The sequence below is a fragment of the Rhinopithecus roxellana genome, chromosome 11 (genome assembly GCF_007565055.1).
Source record: "Rhinopithecus roxellana isolate Shanxi Qingling chromosome 11, ASM756505v1, whole genome shotgun sequence".
Classification (NCBI taxonomy): domain Eukaryota; kingdom Metazoa; phylum Chordata; class Mammalia; order Primates; family Cercopithecidae; genus Rhinopithecus; species Rhinopithecus roxellana.
In genome coordinates this window covers 71884767-71905531 of record NC_044559.1, presented here as the reverse complement: position 1 = coordinate 71905531, position 20765 = coordinate 71884767, and positions in this window count along the sequence as shown.

Sequence of the window (20765 nt, the reverse complement as noted above, 5' to 3'; positions counted from 1 at the left end):
AGTTTCTCAGACGGCTTCTTTCCAGTTTTCATCTGAGGATATTTCCTTTTTCACCATAGCCCTCATTGATCTCCCAAATATCACTTTGCGGAACACAAGATAAAAGAGTTAGCAAACTGTTTCAAGAAGTGAAGGGTGGAACTCTGTGTGTTGAAGTCACACATCAGAAAGCAATCTCTCAGTAAACTTCTCTCTTGTTATTATCTGAGGATATTTCCTTTTCACCTTGGGCCTCTATGGGCTCCCAAATCTCACTTTGTAGATTCCACGAAAAGAGTGTTATTAAACTGCTTCCAGAGAACTGAGCTGTAACTCGGTGAGAGGAATTCATAGATCACAAAGAAGTTTCTCAGAAAGCTTCTTTCTAGTTTTCATCTAAGGATATTTCCTTTGTCACTGTAAGCTTCATTGCGTTCAGAAGTATCCCATTGCAGATTTCCAGAAAACTATGTTAGTAAACTGAACACTGGAGAGAAACCTGTAACTCTGTGAACTGCATTCACACATCGCAATGCAGTTTCTCAGAAGACTTCTTTCCAGTTTTCATCTGAGGATAATTCTTTTTTCACCATAGCCCTCAATGTGCTCCCAAATATCACTTTGCAGAACACAAGATAACAGAGTTAGCAAACTGTTCCAAGAAGGGAATGGAGGAACTCTGTGTGTTGAAGTCACACGTCAGAAAGCAATCTCTCAGAAAGGTTCTCTGTAGTTATTATCTGAGGATATTTCCTTGTCACCATGGGCCACTTTGGGCTCCCAAATCTCACTTTGCAGATTCCACGAAAAGAGTGTTAGCAAACTGCTTCCTGAGAACTAAGCTGTAACTCTGTGAGAGGAATTCACAGATCACAAAGAAGTTTCTCAGAACGCTTCTTTCACGTTTTGAACTGATGATATTTCGTTTATCAGTGTAGGCCTCTATGCGATCCAAAGAAGTCCTTCTCAGGTTTCTAAATAACAGAGATAGTGGACTGTTGCATGAAACAAAAGTGTAATTCTGTGAGATGAATTCACACATCACCAAGAAGTTTCTAAGAAAACTTCTTTCTAGTTTTCATCTGAGGATATTTCCTTTGTCACCATAAGCTTCATTGCGTTCAGAAGTATCCCATTTCAAATTTCCAGGAAACTGTGTCAGCAAACTGAACACTGAAGAGAAACGTGTAACTCTGTGAGTTGCATTCACACATCGCAATGCAGTTTCTCAGTAGGCTGCTTTCCAGTTTTGATCTGAGTATATTTCCTTTATCAAAATAGCCCTCAATGAGCTCCCAAATATCACTTTGCAGAACCCAATGCAACAGAGTTAGCAAACTGTTCCACGAAGGGAAGGGTGGAAATCTGTGTGATGAAGTCACACATCACAAAGCAATCTCTCAGTAAACTTCTCTGTAGTTATTATCTGAGGATATATCTTTTTCTCCATGGGACCCATTGGGCTCCCAAATCTCACTTTGCAGATTCCCCGAAAAGAGTGTGAGGAAACTGCTTCCTGAAGTCTAAGTTATAAGTCTGTGAGATGAACTCACAGATCAGAAAGAACTTTCTCAGAAAGCTTCTTTCACGTTTTGAACGGAGGTAATTTCCTTTATCAGCGTAGGCCTTAATGCGATCCAAGGAAGCCCTTCTCAGATTCCTCAAAGACAGTGTTAATGTTCTGCTCCACGAAACATAAGTGTAACTCTGGAAGATGAATTCACACATCACCAAGAATTTCGAAGAAAGCTTCTTTCCCGTTTTCATCTGTGGATATTTCCTTTGTCACCGTAAGGTTCATTGCGCTATGAGGTATCTAATTGCAGATTTCCAGAAAACTGTGTGAAAAAACTGATCACTGAAGAGAAACGTGTAACTCTGTGAGTTGCATTCACACATGGCAACGCAGTTTCTAAGAAAGCTTCTCTTTAGTTATTATGTGAGGATATTTCCTTTTTCACCATAGCCCGGAATGAGCTCCCAAATATACCTCTGCAGCATCCACGACAACAGTGTTAGCAAACTGTTCCAAGAAGGGAAGGGTGGAACTCTGTGTGATGAAGTCACACATCAGAAAGCAATCTCTCAGAAACCTTCTCTGTAGTTATTAGGTGAGGATATTTCCTTTTTCACCATGGGCCCCTATGTGCTCCCAAATATCACTTTCCAGATTCCACGAAAAGAGTGGTACCAAACTGCTTCCTGAAGTCTAAGTTATAAGTCTGTGAGATGAACTCACAGATCAGAAAGAAGTTTCTGAGAAAGCTGCTTTCACGTTTTCAACGGATGAAATTTCCTTTATCAGTGTAGGACTCAAGGAGATCCAAGGAAGCCCTTCTCAGATTCCTCAAAGACAGTGTTAATGGACTGCTCCATGAAACATAAGTGTAACTCTGAGATATGAATTCACACATCACCAAGAAGTTTCTAAGAAAGCTTTTCTGTAATTTTCATCTGTGATTATATCCTTTGTCACCATAGGGTTCATTGCGCTATGAAGTATCTAATTGCAGATTTCCAGAAAACTGTGTTAACAAACTGATCACTGAAGAGAGAAGTGTAACTCTGTGAGTTGAATTCACACATGGCAATGCAGTTTCTCAGAAATCTTCTCTTTAGTTATTATGTGAGGATATTTCCTTTTTCACCATAGCCCTCAATGAGCTCCCAAATATACCTTTGCAGAATCCACGACAACAGTGTTAGCTAACTGTTCCAAGAAGGGAAGGGTGGAACTCTGTGTGATGAAGTCACACTTCAGAAAGCAATCTCTCAGAAAGCCTTTCTCCAGTTATTATGTGAGGATATTTACTTTTTCACCATGGGCCCCTATGAGCTCCCAAATATCACTTTCCACATTAAACGAAAAGAGTGTTAGCAAACTGCTTCCTGAAGTCTACGTTATAAGTCTGTGAGATGAACTCACAGATCAGAAAGGAGTTTCTCAGAAAGCTTCTTTCACGTTTTGAACTGATGAAATTTCCTTTATCGGCGTAGACCTCAATGCGATCCAAAGAAGCCCTTCTCAGGTACCTCAAAGACAGTGTTAATGGACTGCTCCACGAAACATAAGTGTAACTCTGTGAGATGAATTCACACATCACCAAGAAGTTTCTCAGAAAGTTTCTTTATTGTTTTCATCTGAGTATATTTCCTTTGTCACCGTAAGCTTCCTTGCGTTCAGAAGTATCCCATTGCAGATTTCGAGAAAACTGTGTTAGCACACTGAACACGGAAGAGAAACGGGTAACTCTGTGAGTTGCATTCCCACATCGAAAGGCAGTTTCCAGAAGGCTTCTTTCCAGTTTTAATCTGAGGATATTTCCTTTTTAACCATAGCCCTCAATGAGCTCCCATATATCACTTTGCAGAACACAAGATAAGAGAATTAGCAAACTGTTCCAAGAACGGAAGGGTGGAACTCTGTGTGATGATGTCACACATCAGAAAGCAATCTCTCAGAAAGCTTCTCTCTTCTTATTATCTGAGGATGTTTCCTTTTTCACCATGGGCCCCTAAGGGCTTCCAAATCTCAATTTGCAGATTCCACGAAAAGAGGGTTAACAAACTGCTTCCTGAGAACTAAGCTGTAACTCTGTGAGAGGAATTCACAGATCACAAACAAGTTTCTCAGAAAGCTTCTTTCACGTATTGAACTGATATTTCCTTTATGAGCGTACTCCTCAATGCGATCCAAAGAAGCAATTCTCAGGTTCCTCAAAAAGAGTGATAATGGACTGTTGCAGGAAACCTAAAGGTAACTCTGTGAGATGAATTCACACATCACCAAGAAGTTTCTAGGAAAGCTTCTTTGTAGTTTTCATCTGAGGATATTTCCTTTGTCTCCATAAGCTTCATTGCGTTCAGAAGTATCCCATTGCAGATTTCCAGAAAACTGTGTCAGCACACTGAACACTGAAGAGAAAAGTGTAACTCTGTGAGGTGGATTCACACATCACAATGCAGTTTCTCAGAAGGTTTCTTTCCTGTTTCCATCTGAGTATATTTCCATTTTCACCGTAGCACTCAATAAGCTCCCAAATATCTGTTTGCAGAACACAAGGTAACAGAGTAAGCAAACTGTTCAAAGAAGGGAACGGTGGAACTCTGTGTGATGAAGTCACACATCAGAAAGCAATCTCTCAGAATGCTTTTCTCTAGTTATTATCTGACGATATATCCATTTTCACCATGGGCGACTATGGTCTCCCAAATCTACTTTGCAGATTCCACGAAAAGTGTGCTAGCAAACTGCTTCCTTAGAACTAAGATGTATCTCTGTGTGAGGAATTCACAGAACACAAAGAAGTTTCTCAGACAGCTTCTTTCACCTTTTGGACTGATGATATTTCCTTTATCAGTGGAGGCCTCAATGCGATCCAAAGAAGTCCTTCTCAGTTTCCTCAAAAACAGTGATAATGGACTGTTGCACGAAATTTAGGTGTAACATTGTCTGAAGAATTCACTCATCACCAAGAAGTTTCTTCGAAAGCTTCTTTCTAGTTTTCATCTGAGGATATTTCCTTTGTCACCGAAAGTTTAATTGCATTCAGAAGTATCCCGTTGCAGATTCCCAGAGAACTGTGTCAGCAAATTGAACACTGAAGAGAAACGTGTAATTCTGTGAGTTTCATTCACACATCGCAATGAGTTACTCAGAAGGATTCTATGCAGTTTTCATCTGAGGATATTTCCTTTTCCACCATACCCATGAATGAGCTCCCAAATATCACTTTGCAGAACAGAAGATAACAGAGTTAGCAAACTGTTCCAAGAAGGGAAGGCTGGAACTCTGTGTGATGAAGTGACATATCAGAAAGCAATCTCTCAGAAAGCTTCTCTCTAGTTATTATCTGACGATATTTCCTTTTTCACCATGTGCCCCTATGGGCTCCAAAATCTCACTTTGTAGATTCCACGAAAAGAGTGTCAGCAAACTTCTTCCGGAGAACTAAGCTGTAACTCTGTGAGAGGAATTCACAGATCACAAAGAAGTTTCTCAGAAACCTTCTTTCACGTTTTGAACTCATGATATTTCCTTTATCAGCGTAGGCCTCAATGCGATCCAAAGAAGTCCTTCTCAGGTTCCTCAAAAACAGTGATAATGGACTGTTGCAGGAAACATAAGTGTTACTTTGTGAGATGAATTCACACATCACCAAGAAGTTTCTAGGAAAGCTTATTGCTAGTTTTCAACAGAGGATATTTCCTTTGTCACTGTAAGCTTCATTGTGTTCAGATGTATCCCATTGCAGATTTCCAGAAAACTGTGTTAACAAACAGAACACTGAAGTGAGAGGGGTAACTCTGTGAGTTGCATTCACACATTACAATGCAGTTTCTCAGAAGGCTTCTTTCCAGTTTTCATCTGAGGATATTTCCTTTTTCACCATAGCCCTCAATGAGCTCTCAAAAATCACTTTGCAGATCACAAGATAACAGAGATAGCAAACTGTTCCAAGAAGGGAATGGTGGATCTCTGTGTGATGAAGTCACACATCAGAAAGCAATCCCTCAGAAAGCTTCTCTCTAGTTATTATCTGAGGATATTTCCTTTTTCACCAAGGGCCCCTATGGGCTCCCAAATCTCACTTTGCAGATTCCACAAAAAGAGTGTTAGCAAACTGCTTCCGGAGAACTAAGCTGTAACTCTGTCAGAGGTATTCACAGATCAGAAAGAAGTTTCTCAGAAAGCTTCTTTCACGTTTTGAACTGATGATATTTCCTTTATCAGCGTAGGCCTCAATGCGTTCAAAAGAAATCCCTCTCAGGTTCCTCAATATCACTGATAATGGACTGTTGCAGGACACATAAGTGTAACTCTGTGAGATAAATTCACACATCACCAAGAAGTTTCTAGGAAAGCTTCTTTCTACTTTTCATCTGAGGATATTTCCTTTGGCACCATAAGATTCATTACGTTCAGAGGTATCCCATTGCAGATTTCCAGAAAACTGTGTTAGCACACTGAACACTGAAGAGAAACGTGTAACTCTGTGAGTTGCATTCACACATCGCAAGGCAGTTTCTCAGAAGGCTTCTTTCCAGTTTTCATCTGAGGATATTTCCTTTTCCATCATAGCCCTCAATGAGCTCCCAAATATCACTTTGCAGAACACAAGATAACAGAGTTAGCAATCTCTTCCAAAAAGGGAAGGGTGGAACTCTGTGTGATGAAGTTACACATCAGAAAGCAATCTCTCAGAAAGCTTCTCTCTAATTATTATCTGAGGATATTTCCTTTTTCACCATGAGCCCCTATGGGCTCCCAAATCTCACTTTGAGGATTCCACGAAGAGTGTTACAAACTGCTTCCTGAGAACTAAGATGTAACTCTGTGAGAGGAATTCACAAATCACAAAGAAGTTTCTCAGACCTTCTTTCACGTTTTGAACTAATGATATTTCCTTTATCAGAGTAGGCCTCAATACGATCCAAAGAGATTCTTCTCAGTTTCCTCAAAAACATTGACAACGGACTGTTGCCTGAAATATAAGTGTAACGCTGTGAGATGAATTCACAGATCACCAAAAAGTTTCTAAGAAGCTTCTTTGTAGTTTTCATCTGAGGATATTTCCTTTGTCACCGTAAGCTTCATTGCGTTCAGAAGTATCTCATTGCAGATTTCCAGAAAACTGTGCTAGCCAACTGAACACTGAAGAGAATGGTGTAACTCTGTGAGTTGCATTCACACAACGCAATGCGGTTTCTCAGACGGTTTTCTTCCACTTTTGAGCGGAGGATATTTCCTTTTTCAACATAGACCCCAATGAGCTCCCATATGTCACTTTGGAGACCCCAACACAACAGAGTGAGCAAACTGTTCAGGAAGGGAAGGGTTGAAGTCTGTGTGATGAAAACACACATCAGAAAGCAATCTCTCAGTAAGCTTCTCTCTAGTTATTATCTGAGGATATTTCCTTTTTCAACATGGGCCCGTAGGTGCTCCCAAATCTCACTTTGCAGATTCCATGAAAAGAGTGTTAGCAAACTGCTTCCTGAGAACTAAGCTGTAACTCTGTGAGAGAGATTCACAGATCGCAAAGAAGTTTCTCAGAAAGCTTCTTTCACGTTTTTAACTGATGATCCTTTATTTATCAGCGTAGGCCTCAATGCGATCCAAAGTATTCCTTCTAAGGTACCTCAAAAACAGTGATAATGGACTGTTGCAGGAAACATAAGTGTAACTCTGTGAGATGAATTCACACATCACCAAGAAGTTTCTAGGAAAGCTTCTTTCTTGTTTTCATCTGAGGATATTTCCTTTGTCACCAAAAGCTTCATTGTGTTCGGAAGTATCCCATTGCAGATTTCCAGAAAACTGTGTTAGCACACTGAACAAGGAAGAGAAACGTGTAACTCTGTGAGTTGCATTCACACATCGCAATGCAGTTTCTCAGAAGGCTTCTTTCCAGTTTTCATCTGAGGGTATTTCCTTTTTCACCATAGACCGCAATGAGCTCCCAAATATCACTTTGCAGAACACAAGATAACAGAGTTAGCAGACTTTTGAATAGGGGAAGGGTGGAACTCTGTGTGATGAATTCACACATCAGAAAGAAACCTCTCAGAAAGCTTCCCTCAAGTTGTTATCTGAGGATATTTCCTTTTTCACCATGAGTCCCTATGGGCTCCCAAATTTCACTATGCAGATTCCACGAAAAGAGCGTTAGCAAACTTCTTCCTCGGAACTAAGCTGTAACACTGTGAGCGGAATTCACAGATCACAAAGAAGTTTCTCAGAAAGCTTCTTTCACGTTTTGAACTGATGATATTTCCTTTATCAGCGTAGGCCTCAATGCGATCCAAAGAATTTCTTCTCAGGTTCCTCAAAAGCATTGATAGCGGACTGTTGCAGGAAATATAAGTGTAACTCTGTGAGATGAAATCACACATCACCATTAAGTTTCTAGGAAAGCTTCTTTCTAGTTTTAATCTGAGGATATTTCCTTTGTCACCGCAAGCTTCTTTGCGTTCAGAAGTATCCCATTGCAGATTTCCAGAAAACTGAGTTACCACACTGAACACTGAAGAGAAAGGTGTAACTCTGTGAGTTGCATTCACTCATCGCAATGCAGTTTCTCAGAAGGCTTCTTTCAATTTTTCATCTGAGGATGTTTCCTTTTTCACCATAGCCCTCAATGAGCTCCCAAATATCCCTTTGCAGAACACAAGATAACAGAGTTAGCAAACTGTTCCAAGAAGGGAAGGGTGGATCTCTGTGTGATGAAGTCACTCATCAGAAAGCAATCTCTCACAAAGTTTCTCTCTAGTTATTATCTGAGGATATTTCGTTTTTCACCATGGACACCTATGGGCTCCCAAATCCTACATTGCAGATTCCACGAAAAGAGTGTTAGCAAACTGCTTCCTGAGAACTAAGCTGTCACTCTGTGAGAGGAATTCACAGATCACAAATAAAATTCTCAGAAAGCTTCTTTCACGTTTTGAATTGATGATATTTCCTTTATCAGCGTAGGCCTCAATACGATCCAAAGAAGTCCTTCTCAGATTCCTCAAAAACATTGATAACGGACTGTTGCAGGAAACATAAGTGTAACTCTTTGAGATGAATTCACACATCACCAATTAATTTCTAAGAAAACTTCTTTCTAATTTTCATCTGAAGATATTTCCTTTGTTACCATAAGCTTCATTGCGTTCAGAAGTATCCCATTGCAAATTTCCAGAACACTGTGTCAGCAAACTGAACACTGAAGAGAAACGTGTTACTCTGTGAGTTGCATTCACACAACGTAATGAAGTTTCTCAGAAGGCTTCTTTCCAATTTTCATGTGAGGATATTTCGTTTTTCACCATAGGCCTCAATGAGCTTCCATATATCACTTAGCAATACACAAGATAACAGAGTTAGCAAACTGTTCCAAGAAGGGAAGGGTGGAACTCTCTGTGATGAAGTCACACAAGAAAGCAATCTCTCGGAAAGCTTCTCTGTAGTTATTATCTGAGGATATTTCCTTTTTCACCATGGGCCCCTATGGGCTCCCAAATCTCACTTTGCAGATTCCACGAAAAGAGTGTTAGCAAACTGCTTCCTGAGAACTATGCTGTAGCACGGTGAGAGGAATTCACAGAGCACAAAGAAGTTTCTCAGAAAGCTTCTTTCACGTTTTGAACTGATGATATTTCCTTTATCAGCGTAGGCCTCAATGCGATCCATACAAAACCTCTCTGGTTCCTCAAAATCAGTGATAATGGACTGTTGCAGGAAACATAAGTGTAACTCTGTGAGATGAATTCTCACATCACCAAGAAATTTCTAGGAAGGCGTCTTTCTAGTTTTCATCTGAGGATATTTCCTCTGTCACCGTAAGCTTCATTGCATTCAGAAGTATCCCATATCAGATTTCCAGAAAACTGTGTTAGCACCCTGAACACTGAAGAGAAAGGTGTAACTCTGTGAGTTGCATTCACACATCGCAATGCAGTTTCTCAGAAAGCTTTTCTTTAGTTATTATGTGAGGATATTTCCTTTTTCACCATACCCCTCAATGAGCTCCCAAATATACCTTTGCATTATCCACGACAACAGTGTTAGCATACTGTTCCAAGAAGGGAAGGGTGGAACTCTGTGTGATGAAGCCACACATCAGAAAGCAATCTCTCAGAAAGCTTCTCTCTAGTTATTAGGTGAGGATATTTCCTTTTTCACCATGGGCCCCTATGGGCTCCCAAATATCACTTTACAGATTCCACGAAAAGAGTGTTAGCAAACTGCTTCCTGAAGTCTAAGTTATAAGTCTGTGAGATGAACTCACAGATCAGAAAGACGTTTCTCAGAAAGCTTCTTTCACGTTTTGAACGGATGAAATTTCCTTTATCAGCGTAGGCCTCAATGCGATCCCAAGAATCCGTTCTCAGAATCCTCAAAGACAGTGTTAATGGACTGCTCCAGGAAACATAAGTGTAACTCTGTGAGATGAATTCACACATCACCAAGAAGTTTCTAAGAAAGCTTCTTTCTAGTTTTCATCTGTGGATATTTCCTTTGTCACCGTAAGGTTCATTGCGCTATGAAATATCTAATTGCAGATTTCCAGAAAACTGTGTTAACAAACTGATCACTGAGAAGAAACGTGTAACTCTGTGAGTTGCATTCACATATGGCAATGCAGATTCTCAGAAAGCTTCTCTTTAGTTATTATGTGAGGATATTTCCTTTTACACCATAGCCCTCAATGAGCCACCAAATATACCTTTGCAGAATCCACGACAACAGTGTTAGCAAACTGTTCCAAGAAGGGAAGGGTGGAACTCTGTGTGATGAAGCCACAAATCAGAAAGCAATCTCTCAGAAAGCTTCTCTCTAGTTATTATGTGAAGATATTTCCTCTTTCACCATAGCCCTCAATGAGCTCCCAAATATACCTTTGCAGAATCCACGACAACAGTGTTAGCAAACTGTTCCAAGAAGGGAAGGGTGGAACTCTGTGTGATGAAGCCACACATCAGAAAGGAATCTCTCAGAAAGCTTCTCTCTAGTTATTAGGTGAGGATATTTCCTTTTTCACCATGGGCCCCTAAGAGTTCCCAAATATCACTTTACAGATTCCACGAAAAGACTGTTAGCAAACTGCTTCCTGAAGTCTAAGTTATAAGTCTGTGAGATGAACTCACAGAAGAGAAAGACGTTTCTCAGAAAGCTTCTTTCACGTTTTGAACGGATGAAATTTCCTTTATCAGCGTAGGCCTCAATGCGATCCAAAGAAGCCGTTCTCAGATTCCTCAAAGACAGTGTTAATGGACTGCTCCACGAAACATAAGTGTAACTCTGTGAGATGAATTCACACATCACCAAGAAGTTTCTAAGAAAACTTCTTTCTGGTTTTCATCTGTGGATATTTCCTTTGTCACCGTAAGGTTCATTGCGCTATGAAGTATCTAAATGCAGATTTCCAGAAAACTGTGTTAACAAACTGATCACTGAGGAGAAACGTGTAACTCTGTGAGATGCATTCACACATGGCAATGCAGTTTCTCAGAAAGCTTCTCTTTAGTTATTATGTGAGGATTTTTCCTTTTTCACCATAGCCCTCAATGAGCTCCCAAATATACCTTTGCAGAATCCACGAAAACAGTGTTAGCAACCTGTTCCAAGAGGGGAAGGGTGGAATTCTGTGTGATGACGTCACACATCAGAAAGCAATCTCTCAGAAAACTTCTCTCTAGTTATTATCTGACGATATTTCCTTTTTCACCATGGGGCCCTATGGACTCCCAAATCTCACTTTGCAGATTCCACGAAGAGTGTTAGCAAACTGCTTCCTGAGAACTAAGCTGTAACTGTGTGAGAGGAATTCACAGATCACAAAGAAGTTTCTCAGAAATCTTCTTTCACGTTTTGAACTCATGATATTTCCTTTATGAGTGAAGGCCTCAATGCAATCCGAGGAAGTCCTTCTCAAGTACCTCAAAAACAGTGATAATGACCCTTGCAGGAAACGTAAGTGTAACTCTGTGAGATGAATTCAAATATCACCAAGAAGTTTCTAGGAAAGCTTCTTTCTAGTTTTCATCTGAGGATAATTCCTTTTTCACCATAAGCTTCATTGCATTCAGAAATTTCCCATTGCAGATTTCCAGAAAACTGTGTTAGCACACTGAACACTGACGAGAGAGGGGTAACTCTGTGAGTTGCATTCACACATCGCAATGCAGTTTCTCAGAAGGCTTCTTTCCGGTTTTCATCTGAGTCTATTTCCTTTTTCACCGTAGCCCGTCAATGAGCTCCCAAATATCAATTTCCAAAACACAAGTTAACAGAGTTAGCAAACTGTTCCAAAAATGGAAGTGTGGAACTCCGTGTGATGAAGTCACACATCAGAAAGCAATGTCTCAGAAAGCTTCTCTCTAGTTATTATCTGAGGATATTTCGTTTTTCACCATGGGCCCCTATGGGCTCCCAAATCTCAATTTTCAGATTCCAGGAAGAGTGTTAGCAAACTGCTTTCTGAGAACCAACCTGTAACTCTGTGAGAGGAATTCACAGATCACAAAGAAGTTTCTCAGAAAGCTTCTTTCACGTTTTGAACTCATGATATTTCCTTTATCAGCGTAGGCCTCAATATGATCCAAGGATGTCTTCCCAGCTTCCTCAAAAACATTGTTAACCGACTTTTGCCTGAAACATAAGTGTAACGCTGTGAGATGAATTCACAGATCACCAAGAATTTTCTAAGAAGCTTCTTTCTAGTTTCCGACTGAGGATATTTCCTTCGTCACTGTATGCTTCATTGCGTTCAGAAGTATCCCATTTCAGATTTCCAGAAAACTGTGTTAGGACACTGAACACTAAAGAGAAAGGTGTAACTCTGTGAGTTGCATTCACACATCACAATACGGTTTCTCAGAAGGCTACTTTCCTGTTTTCATCTGAGGATATTTCCTTTTTCAACATAGTCTCAATGAGCTCCCAAATATCACTTTGCAGAACACAAGATAACAGAGTTAGAAAACTGTTCCAGAAGGGAAGGGTGGAAATCTGTGTGATGAAGTCACCCATCAGAAAGCAATCTCTGTGAAAGCTTCTCTGTAGTTATTATCTGAGGATATTTCCTTTTTCACCATGGGCCCCTATGGGCTCCCAAGTCTCACTTTGCAAGTTAGACGAAAAGAGTGTTAGCAAACTGCTCCCTGAGAACTAAGCTGTAACTCTGTGAGAGGAATCCACAGATCCCAAAGTGGTTTCTCAGAAAGCTTTTTTCACGTTTTGAACTGATGATATTTTATTTATCAGCGTAGGCCTCAATGCGATCCAAAGTATTCCTTCTCAGGTACCTCAAAACAGTGATAATGGATTGTTGCTGGGGGAATAAGTGTAACTCTGTAAGATGAATTCACACAATACCAAGAAGTTCCTAGGAAAGCTTCTTTTTAGTTTTCATCTGAGGATATTTCCTTTGTCACCATAAGCTTCATTGCCTTATGAAGTATCTCGTTGACGATTTCCAGAAAACTGTGTTAGCACCTTGAACACTGAAGAGAAAGGTGTAACTCTGTGAGTTGAATTCACACATCGCAATGCAGTTTCTCAGAATGCTTCCTTACAGTTTTCATCTGAGGATATTTCCGTTTTCACCATATCCCTCAATGAGCTCCCAAATATCACTTTGCAGAACACAAGACCACAGAGTTAGCAAACAGTTCCAAGAAGGGAAGATTGGAACTCTTGGTGATGAAGTCACATATCAGAAAGCAATCTCTCAGAAAGCTTCTCTGTAGTTATTATCTGAGGTTATATCCATTTTCACCTTGGGCAACTATGAGCTTCCAAATCTCACTTTGCAGATTCCACGAAAAGAGTGTTAGCAAACTCCTTCCAGAGAACTAAGCTGTAAATCTGTGAGGGAATTCACAGATCAGAAAGAAGTTTCTCAGAAAGATTCTTTCACGTTTTGAACTGATGATATTTCCTTTATCAGCGTAGGCCTCAATGCGATCCAAAGAAGTCCTTCTCAGATTCCTCAAAAAGAGTGATAATGGACTGTTGCACGAAACATATGTGCAACATCCTGAGATTTATTCACACATCAGCAAGAAGTTTCTAGGAAAGCTTCTTTTAAGTTTTCATCTGAGGATATTTCCTTTGTCATTGTAAGCTTCATTGCGTTCAGAAGTATCCCATTGCAGATTTCCAGAAAACTGTGTTAGCACAATGAACACTGAAGAGAAAGGTGCCACTCAGTGAGTTGCATTCACACATCGCAATGCTGTTTCTCAAAGTCTTCTTTAAAGTTTTCGTCTGAGGATATTTCCTTTTTCACCAATGTCCTCAATGAGCTCCCAAATAACACTTTGCAGAACCCAACAGAACAGAGTGAGCAAACTGTTCCAAGAAGGGAAGGGTGGAACTCTGTCTGATGAAGTCACACATCAGAAAGCAACCTCTAAGAAAGCTTCTCTGTACTTATTATCTGAGGATATTTCCTTTTTCACCATGGGCCCCTATGGCCTCCCAAATCCCACTTTGCAGATTCCACGAAAAGAGTGATAGCAAACTGCTTCCTGAGAACTAAGCTGTAACTCCGTGAGAGGAATTCACAGAACACAAAGAAGTTTCTCAGAAAGCTTCTTTCACGTTTTGAACTGATGATATTTCCTTTATTGGCGTAGGCCTCAATGCGATCCAAAGAAGACCTTCTCAGGTTCCTCAAAAACAGTGATAATGGACTGTTGCAGGAAACATAAGAGTAACACTGTGAGATGAATTCACACATCACCAAGAAGTTTCTAGGAAAGCTTCTTTCTAGTTTTCATCTCAGGATATTTCCTTTGTCATCGTAAGCATCATTGCCTTCAGATATATCCCATTGCAGATTTCCAGAAAACTGTGTTAGCACCCTGAACACTGAAGAGAAAGGGTTAACTCTGTGAGTTGCATTCACACATCGAAATGCAGTTTCACAGAAGGCTTCTTTCCAGTTTTCATCTGAGGATATTTCCTTTTTCACCATAGCCCTCAATGAGCTCACAAATATCACTTTGCAGAACACAAGATAACAAAGTTAGCAAACTGTAACAAGAAGGGAAGGGTGGAACTCTGTGTGATGAAGTCACACATCAGAAAGCAATCTCTCAGAAAGCTTCTCTCTACTTATTATCTGAGGATATTTCCTTTTTCAGCATAGGCCCCTATGGGCTCCCAAATCTCACTTTGCAGATTACATGAAAAGAGTGTTAGCAATCTGCTTCCTGAGAACTAAGCTGAAACTCTGTGAGAGGAATTCACGGATCACAAAGAAGTTTCTCAGAAAGCTTTTTTCATGTTTTGAACTGATGATATTTCCTTTATCAGCGTAGGCCTCAGTGTTATCCGAAAAAGTCCTCAGGTTCCTCAAAAACAGTGATAATGGACTGTTGCAGAAAACATAAGTGTAACTCTGTGAGAGGAAATCACACATCACCAAGAAGTTTCTAGGAGAGCTTCTTTCTAATTTTCATCTAGGATATTTCTTTTGTCACCGTAAGCTTCATTGCGTTCAGAAATATTCCATTGCAGATTTCCAAAAAACAATGTAAGCACACTGAACACTGAAGAGAAACGTGTAACTCTTTGAGTTTCATTCACACATCGCAATGCAGTTTCTCAGAAGGCTTCTTTCCAGTTTTGATCTGAGGATATTTCCTTTTTCGACATAACCCTCAATGAGCTCCGAAATATCACTTTGCAGAACCCAACAAAACAGAATGAACAAACTGGTCCAAGAAGGGAACGGTGGAACGGTGTGTTATGAAGTCACACATCAGAAAGCAATCTCTTTGTAACCTTCTCTGTAGTAATTATCTGAGGATATTTCCTTTTTCACCGTGGGCCACTATGGGCTCCGTAATCTCACTTTACAGATTCCACGAAAAGAGTGTTAGCAAACCGCTTCCTGAGAACTAAGCTGTAACTCCGTGATAGTAATTCACAGATCACAAAGAAGTTTCTCAAAAATCTTCCTTCACGTTTTGAACAGATGATATTTCCTTTATCAGCGAAGGGAGCAATGCGATCCAATGAAGTCCTTCTCAGGTCCCTCAAAAACACTGATAACGGACTGTTGCCTGAAACCTAAGTGCAACTCTGTGAGTCAGACGATTTCAGAGATCACCAATAAGTTTCAAAGAAAGCTTCTTTCTAGTTTTCATCTGAGGATATTTCCTTTGTCACCGTAAGCGTCATTGGTTTAAGAAGTATCCCAATGCAGATTTCCAGAAAACTGTGTTAGCAAACTGAACACTGAAGTGAATTGTGTAACTCTGTGAGTTGCATTATCCCATCGCAATGCAGTTTCTCAGAAGGCTTCTTTCCAGTTTTCAGGTGAGGATATTTCCTTTTTCAACATAGCCCTCAATGAGCTCCCTAATATCACTTTGCCCAACCCAACACAACAGAGTTAGCAAGCTGTTCCAAGAAGTGAAGGGTGGAACTCTGTGTGATGAAGTCACACATCAGAAAGCAATCTCTCAGTAAGCTTCTCTCTAGTTATTGTCTGAGGATATTTCCTATTTCACCATGGGCCCCTAAGGGCTCCCAAATCTCACTTTGTAGATTCCACGAAAAGAGTGTTAGCAAACTGCTTCCTGAGACCTAAGCTGTAACTCTGTGATCGGAATTCAAAGATCACAAAGAAGTTTCTCAGAAAGCTTCTTTCACGTTTTGAAATGATGATATTTCCTTTATCAGCGTAGGCCTCAATGCGATCCAAAGTATTCCTTCTCAGTTTCTTCAAAAACAGTGATAATGGACTCTTGCAGGAAGCATAAGTATAACTCTGTGAGATGAATTCTCTCATCACCAAGAAGTTTCTAAGAAAGCTTCTTTCTAATTTTCATCTGAGGATATTTCCTTTGTCACTGTAAGCTTCATTGCGTTCAGAAGAATCCCATTGCAGATTTCCGTAAAACTGTGTCAGCCAGCTGAACAGTGAAGAGAAACTTGTAACTCTGTGAGTTGCACTCACACATCGCAATGCACTTAATCAGACGGCTTCTTTCCAGTTTTGATCTGAGGATATTTCCTTTTTCAACATAGCTCTCAATGAGCTACCAAATATCACTTTGCAGAACACAACACAACAGAGTTAGCAATCTGTTCGAAGAAGGGAAGGTTGGGACTATATGTGATGAAGTCATGCATCTGAAATCAATCTCTCAGTAAGCTTCTCTCTAGTTATTTTCTGAGGATATTTCCTATTTCACCATGGGCCCCTAAGGGCTCCAAATCTCGCTTTGCAGATTCCACGAAGAGAGTGTTAGCAAACTGCTTCCTGAGAACTAAGCTGTAACTCTGTGATAGGAATTCAAAGATCACAAAGAAGTTTCTCAGAAAGCTTCTTTCACGTTTTGAACTGATGATAGTTCCATTATCATCGCAAGCCTCAATGCGATCCAAGGAAGTCTTTCTCAGTTTCCTAAAAAAGAGTGATAATGGGCTGTTGCAGGAACCATAAGTGTAACTCTGTGAGATGAATTCACACATGACCAAGAGGTAAATAGGAAAGCTTCTTTCTACTTTTCAGCTGAGGATATTTCCTTTGTCAACGTTAGCTTCATTGTGTTCGGAATTATCCCATTACAGATTTCCAGAAAACTGTGTTAGCACACTGAACACTGAAGGGAAAGGTGTAACTCCGTGAGTTGCATTCACACATCGCAATGCAGTTTCTCAGAAGGCTTTTTTCCAGTTTTCATCTGAGGATATTTCCTTTTTCACCATAGCCATCAATGAGCTCCAAATATCACTTTGTAGTACACAAGATAACAGAGTTAGCAAACTGTTCCAAAAAGGGAAGGGCTGGAACTCTGCGTGATGAAGTCACACATCAGGAAGCAATCTCTAAGAAAGCTTCTACTCTAGCTATAATCTGAGGATATTTCCTTTTTCACCACGGGCCCGTTCGGGCTCCGAAATCTCACTTTGGAGATTCCACGAAAGAGTGTTAGCAAACTGCTTCCTGAGAACTAAGCTGTAACTCTGTGAGAGGAATTCACAGATCACAAAGAAGTTTCACAGAAACCTTCTTTCACGTTCTGAGCTGATGATTTTTCCTTTATCAGCGTAGGCCTCAAAGCTATCCAAAGAAGTCCTTCTCAGGTTCCTCAAAAACAGTGTTAATGGACTGTTGCCGGAAACGTAAGTGTAACTGTGTGAGATGAATTCACACATCACCAATAAGTTTCTAAGAAAGCTTCTTTCTAGTTTTCATCTAAGGATATTTACTTTGTCACCGTAAGCTTCATTGCGTTCAGAAGTATCCCATTGCAGATTTCCAAAAAATTGTGTTAGCACACTGAACACTGAAGGGAAAGTTGTAACTCTGTGACTTGCATTCACACATCGCAATGCAGTTTCTCAGAAGGCTTCTTTCCAGTTTTCATCTGAGGATATTTCCTTTTTCACCATAGCCCTCAATGAGCTCCCAAATATCACTTTGCAGAACACAAGATAACAGAGTTAGCAAACTGTTCCAAGAAGGGAAACGGGGAACTCTGTGTGATGAAGTCACACATCAGAAAGCAATCTCTCAGAAAGCTTCTCTGTACTTATTACCTGAGGATATAACCTTTTTCATCAAGGGCCCCAATGGGCTCCCAAATCTCACTTTGCTGATTCCACGAAAACAGTGTTCGCTAACTACTTCCTGAGATCTAAGCTGTAACTCTGTGAGAGGAATTCACAGATCACAAAGAAGTTTCTCAAAAACCTTCTTTCACGTTTTGAACTGATGATATTTCCTTATCAGCGTAGCGCTCAAAGCGATCCAAAGAAGTCCTTCTCAGGTTCCTCAAAAACAGTGATAATGGACTGTTGCAGGAACGTAAGTGTAACTCTGTGACATGAATTCACACATCACCAAGAAGTTTCTAAGAAAGCTTCTTTCTAGTTGTCATCTGAGGGTATTTCCTCTGTCACCATAAGCTTCATTGCGTTCAGAAGTATCCCATTGCAGATTTCCGGAAAACTGTGTTAGTAAACTGAACACTGAAGAGAAAGGTGTAACTCTGTAAGTTGCATTGACACATCGAATTGCAGTTTCTCAGAAGGCTTCTTGCCAGTTTTCATCTGAAAATATTCCTTTTTCTCCCCTCAATGAGCTCCCAAATATCACTTTGCAGAATACAAGATAACAGAGTTTGCAAACTGTTCCAAGAAGAGAAGGGTGGAACTCTGTGTGATGAAGTCACACATCAGAAAGCAATCTCTCAGAAAGCTTCTCTCTAGTTATTATCTGAGGATACTTCCTTTTTCACCATGGGCCCCTATGGGCTCCAAATCTCACTTAGCAGATTCCACGAAAAGAGTGTTAGCAAATTGCTTCCGGAGAACTAAGCTGTAACTCGGTGAGTGGAATTCACAGATCACAAAGAAGTTTCTCAGAAAGCTTCTTTCACGTTTTGAATTGATGATATTTCCATTATCAGCGTAGGCCTCAATGCGATCAAAAGAAGTCCGTCTCAGGTACCTCAAAAACAGTGATAATGGATTGTTGCAGGAAACATAAGTGTAGCTCTGTGCGATGCATTCACACATCACCAAGAAGTTTCTAGGAAAGCTTCTTTCTAGTTTTCATCTGAGGATATTTCCTTGTCACCGTAAGGTTCATTATAGTCAGAAGTATCCCATAGCAGATTTCCAGAAAACTGTGTTAGCACATTGAACACTGACGAAAAGGTGTAACTGGGTGTGTTCCAATCACAAATCGAAATGTAGTTTCTCAGAAGGCTTCTTTCCAGTTTTCATCTGAGGATATTTCCTTTTTCAACATAGCCCTCAATGAGCTCCCAAATATCACTTTGCAGAACACAAAATAACAGAGTTAGCAACTGTTCCAAGAAGGGAAGGGTGGAACTCTGTGTGATGAAGTCACACATCAGAAAGCTATCTCTCAGAAAGCTTCTCTCTACGATTAAATGAGGATATTTCCTTTTTCCACCATGGGCCCCTCTGGGCTTCCCAAATCTCACTTTGCATATTCCACGAAAAGTGTGTTAGCACACTGCTCCTGAAGAACTAAGCTGTAACTCTGTGAGAGGAATTCACAGAGCACAAAGACGTTCTCAGAAAGCTTCTTTCACGTTTTGAACTGATGATATTACCTTTATTAGCGTAGGCCTCAATGCGATCCAAAGAAGTCCTTCTCAGTTCCTAAAAAAGCAGTGATAATGGACTGGTGAAGGAAACATAAGTGTAAATCTGTGAGATGAATTCACACACACCAAGAGGTTTCTAGGAAAGCTTCTTTCCAGTTTTCAACTGAGGATATTTCCTTGTCACCGTAAGGTTCATTACGTTCAGAAGTATCCCATTGCAGATTTCCAGAAAAGTGTGTCAGCAAACTGAACACGGAAGAGAAACGTGTAACTCTGTGAGTTGCATTCACACATCGCCATTCAGTTTCTCAGAAAGCTTATTTCCAGTTTAGATCTGAGGATATTTCCTTTTTCAACATAGCCCTCAATGAGCTCCAATATATCACTTTGCAGAACACAGGATAAAAGTAGTTAGCAAACTTTTAAAGAAGAAAGGTGGAACTCTGTGTGATGAAGTCACACATCAGAAAGCAATCTCTCAGAAAGCTTCTCTTTAGTTATTATCTGAGGATATTTCCTTTTTCACCATGGGCCCATATGGGCTCCCAAATCTCACTTTGCAGTATCCAAGAAGAGAGTGTTAGCAATGGCTTCCTGAGAAGTAAGCTGCAACTCTGTGCGAGGACTTCACAGATCACAAGAAGTTTCTCAGAAAGCTTCTTTCCACGTTTAGAACTGATGATATTTTCTTTATCAGCGTACGCCTCAATGCGATCCAAAGAAGTCCTTCTCAGGTTCCTCACAAACGTGATATTGGACTGCTTGCATTAGACTAAGTGTAACTGTGTGAGATGAATTCACACATCACCAAGAAGTTTTCATAAAGCTTATTTCTAGTTTTCATCTGAGGCTATTTCCTTTGTCACCGTAAGGTTCCTTGCGTTCAGAAGTATCCCATTCCAGATTTCCAGAAAACTGTGTTAGCACACTGAACACTGAAGAGAAATTGTTAACTCTGTGAGTTGCATTCACACATCGCAATGCAGTTTCTCAGAAGGCTTCTTTCCAGTTTTCATCTGAGGATATTTCCTTTTTCACCATAGCCCTCAATGAGCTCCCAAATATCACTTTGCAGAACACAAGATAACAGAGTTAGCAAACTTTTCCAAGAAGGGAAGGGTGGAACTCTGTGTGATGAAGTCACACATCAGAAAGCAATCTCTCAGAACGCTTCTCTCTAGTTATTATCT